Source organism: Notothenia rossii (genome assembly GCF_949606895.1).
Source record: "Notothenia rossii genome assembly, contig: scaffold_303, whole genome shotgun sequence".
Lineage (NCBI taxonomy): Eukaryota > Metazoa > Chordata > Actinopteri > Perciformes > Nototheniidae > Notothenia > Notothenia rossii.
In genome coordinates, this window is record NW_027639773.1 from 10,001 (window position 1) to 15,000 (window position 5,000).

General features: G+C 45.7%; 1 protein-coding gene across 1 annotated transcript in view; it reads right to left on the reverse strand.

Annotated features, from left to right (window-relative positions):
- The window catches only part of LOC307027425 (uncharacterized protein), a 36,937-nt gene that overhangs the window by 9,905 nt on the left and 22,032 nt on the right, over positions 1-5,000 (reverse strand). The window lies entirely within an intron of this gene.

Below are 5,000 nucleotides of genomic sequence, written 5' to 3' on the forward strand. Positions count from 1 at the left end.
ACAGCTGGGAGACCAGGGGACACTAAAGAGTGATGCACACAGCTGGGAGACCAGGGGACACTAAAGAGTGACGCACACAGCTGGGAGACCAGGGGACACTAAAGAGTGATGCACACAGCTGGAGACCAGGGGACACTAAAGAGTGACGCACACAGCTGGAGACCAGGGGACACTAAAGAGTGACGCACACAGCTGGAGACCAGGGGACACTAAAGAGTGACGCACACAGCTGGAGACCAGGGGACACTAAAGAGTGACGCACACAGCTGGAGACCAGGGGACACTAAAGAGTGACGCACACAGCTGGAGACCAGGGGACACTAAAGAGTGACGCACACAGCTGGAGACCAGGGGACACTAAAGAGTGACGCACACAGCTGGAGACCAGGGGACACTAAAGAGTGACGCACACAGCTGGAGACCAGGGGACACTAAAGAGTGACGCACACAGCTGGAGACCAGGGGACACTAAAGAGTGACGCACACAGCTGGAGACCAGGGGAAGTCATTCCTCGTCTGTTGCAACATGTTGGCGTTTGGTCTCATTCTGAACCTGCAGATTAAATCCACTCTGTTTGTTAGGAGCGACTAAAGTTGGGCCGAAACCAGATGAAGAAATATCTGTTAGAAAGAGGAAGACTTTGCATTATCTGCCATCCTTTACCCTTTGAATGCACACACACACACACACACACACACACACACACACACACACACACACACACACACACACACACACACACACACACACACACACACACACACACACACACACACACACACACACACACACACACACACACACACACACACACACACACACACACACACACACACACACACACACACACACACACACACACACACACACACACACACACACACACACACACACACAGAGAGGCCAACACTAACACACATCCATCATGTTTACTGCCGGCCTGGAAACACTCTCTGTCGGTTTCACAACACTCTGCTGTGTACTCTCCGGCTGCCGCTGCACAGATGCATTGTGGGAAACCCCGCCCCTCTCTCACCAGCCACTTCCTTACTTCCTGTTCAGGATGCGAGGGTTAATTAGGTGATAATACCCAGAAGTCTGTGCGACAGGAAGGAAACCTGCAGGTTCTCGTCTCCATTGGATGTGAAGTCGTAAACATACAAATAAAGGTGCTATAAAACTGCAGATATGATATATTACACATGTTGTGATATGATTCAAGAAATGCCGGGTTTATTCTGCAACCTCCCGGATCTAAAAAGTGAAGCCGAAGTGCCTTTAACCTGCATTCTCTCTGATATCCAGCAGGGGGCCAAAGATTGTATAGAAGTCTATGAGAAAATGTTCCTACTTCTCTCGTCATTAACTACGTCAGTAAACATTTCCCTGATTCGTTGATGGTCCCAAGTCCACGGTTTGAAGTCTTCTTCAACACATCATGATATACAGTTGGTGAACTATGCTCACGTTTAAAGTGAAATAGATGATAAGGCAGCGTATGCTTATGCGTCGCTTCCTGTCCGATAGAAGGACACTTTCCGGTGAAAACTAAAAATAGTTTTTATTCACCCTAAAAGCTGCTGAACATCAAACAACAACACAAACCATAAGGCAGATTTTTGTAATTTGGCTCCTGGTAGATTAAGAAATGCACTGTTTTCTTAATTTGTTGATGTAATGTGGCAAAAACCTCAGAATCTATATTTACAACCAGTCACATGACAGCGAGTATGTTCACCTTAAAAAAGGGGCGGGACCTAACATAGAGGGAAAGTACAATATTGGTTGCTCTAATCTCTGGACCGTTTTGAAGGTTGTGTAACTGCTGTAAATTAAGGCCCCGTCCACACGGAGACGAAACCGATTTCGAACCGAAGTCCATTTAAAAAAAGTCTTACGTCCTCACGGAATCGGCTCAAGAAATGTGTCCGTCCAAACGAAACGCTGTAGTACATGCTGGGCCTGTAAGTGGCGCTGTACTTCCGCCACAGAATACACCAAAAGCCGCGAATAAGACCCCCCGAGCGTGGACATAAGGCACAAACAAACAAACAAGCTAGAAGATGGCGGATGTTCTTGCAAGAAGGGAGGCATTTGTGAAAACTAGATTTTGCACTAAAATCTGTAGCATGGTCAGTAGCGTCTGGAGCACAGACACAACCCTGTTATCCGCCATTGTTGTTGTTGTTAGCGAAACGCATCGGCAATGACGCGGGGTGAGCAGGAGAGGTGGGGAGAGGCGGGGCTATGGCGTCATCGATTCAGGAAATGATCGTATAGGGCGTTTCGTCTCCAGACCTAGCCACTTTGGGAGCCTGATTCAAAGTTTATCGGTTTCGGGCTCTCTCTCAGAATCGGCACAACAGGAAAGTCAGTTTTCAATAAACCAATAACATTATTTGTGTTGATATTAAAGTGACCTCCAGATGGTAAATCATCTCCATCTGTCTCTGCTGAGATGGCTGTTCTGTCTCAGAGAACTACTTTTTACCAAAAGGGTCCAACATGTGAACATGAAACAAAGCTTAAAGTACAAGCCTTTTCAGCAAATTGTACTTTAAGTATTCAAAAGTGAAAGTACTCTAAAAGTTTGGTTTTATTATAAAACATCCAAGTACATTAACGAGTTCAGATGGGTTTCTATGACTAAGACTTCTCTGTTCTTGTTCAAACCGTTCTGTAAATGTCTCACACACACATACACACACACACACACACACACACACACACACACACACACACACACACACACACACACACAAACACACACACAAACACACACACACACACACACACACACACACACACACACACACACACACACACACACACACACACACACACACACACACACACACAGAGGTCTTTGGAGGTAACTGGGGCATAAGAGAGAAAACAGAAATGGACCAAAGGATCGTTCAGGAATAAACAGAGAGATTAAATAAAGACAGGATGTAATCACAAAGTAGACGTGCATCAAAGAAACACAACATGAGGCTGTTTATCAGTGTTCATGCTAACATGTTAGCACACAGCAGTTACAACACTATAAGTTCTATAAAGGACATGTTCTGCTCATGTTGAGGTGGGATATGTAGATACACACATCCTCATATACATTTACCACAAGATAAAGTATTTAGTGTTCAGGTGCCTACGAACCAGTTTTGGAAGATTCTTTATTTAAAGGTCCCCTATCATCCTCTTCTTCATCAGTATATCACAGCTCTCAGATATATCCAGAGCCTGTCTCTGATTGGCTGAAACACCAAACAGATCATCGCAGCATTACCCATAATCCCCTCTGTTTCAGCCCTGTTTCCAAAGTGCTGATTCTCTGTCTGTTATTTCAGATGAAAATAAGGAGCCCCTCCCCACGCCCCTCTGAGAGACATTTGGTTACAAAGAACACATTAGGCGCTTACACTTTTCCCGTTTAGTTCCGATAGTTCCTGGAATTTTGCATTCACACCAAAAAGAGAACTTACTTCCGAGAACTTTTACCCCCATTTTTATTCCCCGCTAGAGAGCAGGGACTTTCCTGGGGAGAAAAAAGTACCAATTTCGATTGGCTGGGCGAATTGCAAACCGCGCCCCGTAAAACTCTGAAAAGTTTTGTGAAGAGCGGTGGAGATGAGGAGGTGTCGGCGTTCTGGTGATTTACTCTGAAGGCTTCAGTAGAAGCTGCTGGGAGTCCCAGCAGCTTCTACTGAAGCCAGTCCCCAACTCCGGGGACTTCCGGCCGGGGACTTCCGGCCGGGGACTCCGGGTGGCAGTATACGCCGTGAAGTGGTTTGCGGCCTGCCAGTAAACCCAAAGCAGAAGAAGACGAAGTGAAGTCAGCGGCTTCATTTGCCTAATCCTCCCCCAGGAACTTATTCCGGTGAGAACGTGATCGGCTCTCTTCATGGGGGTACTAAGTACGGCAAAGTACTTGGTGTGAAAGCGGCTAGTGGTGCTCTAGGACAGGGGTTCCCAAACTTTTCCGCCCGCGTCCCCCAAAATAACAGTGCCAGAGACTGGCGACCCCCTGTCGACGGGGAGGGGGGGTGCTAGTGAATTAATTTCAGTTTTCCGCACTCGCCTCGTTGCGGGGAAATTATACAGATGACTAGTCCGCAACTGAAAATGTCTATGCAAACGTTATTATTAATGATAATAATAAAAAAAAAAATTATAACAACATTTTTTTTATTTTCTATTTTTATTTTGTAATCATCTCGCGACCCCCCACTTTGAGAACCCCTGCTCTAGGAGGAGATGCAGGTGATAAGGTGGGGCGGGGTTACCTTGGTTGCTGATTGGCTAATGGTTACACAAGACAAAACATCGTGATGACATCATTAAGTGGCCAAAATCTGATCAGCTCATTTTCAGACAGGTTTTTATAGAAATGGATCAAAAAGAGAGAGAATCTTTGTTCCTGAAACTTTCAGAGTCTCTTTCCACAGAGGGGACACATGTTGATGTAGAGAGACATGAAGAAGAGGGGACACATGTTGATGTAGAAGAGACATGGAGAAGAGGGGACACATGTTGATGTAGAAGAGACATGAAGAAGATGGGACACATGTTGATGTAGAAGAGACAAGAAGAAGAGGGGACACATGTTGATGTAGAAGAGACATGAAGAAGAGGGGACACATGTTGATGTAGAAGAGACATGAAGAAGAGGGGACACATGTTGATGTAGAAGAGACATGGAGAAGAGGGGACACATGTTGATGTAGAAGAGACATGGAGAAGAGGGGACACATGTTGATGTAGAAGAGTCTTGAAGAAGAGGGGACACATGTTGATGTAGAAGAGACATGAAGAAGAAGGGACACATGTTGATGTAGAAGAGACATGAAGAAGAAGGGACACATGTTGATGTAGAAGAGACATGAAGAAGAAGGGACACATGTTGATGTAGAAGAGACATGAAGAAGAGGGGACACATGTTGATGTAGAAGAGACATGAAGAAGAGGGGACACATGTTGATGTAGAAGAGACATG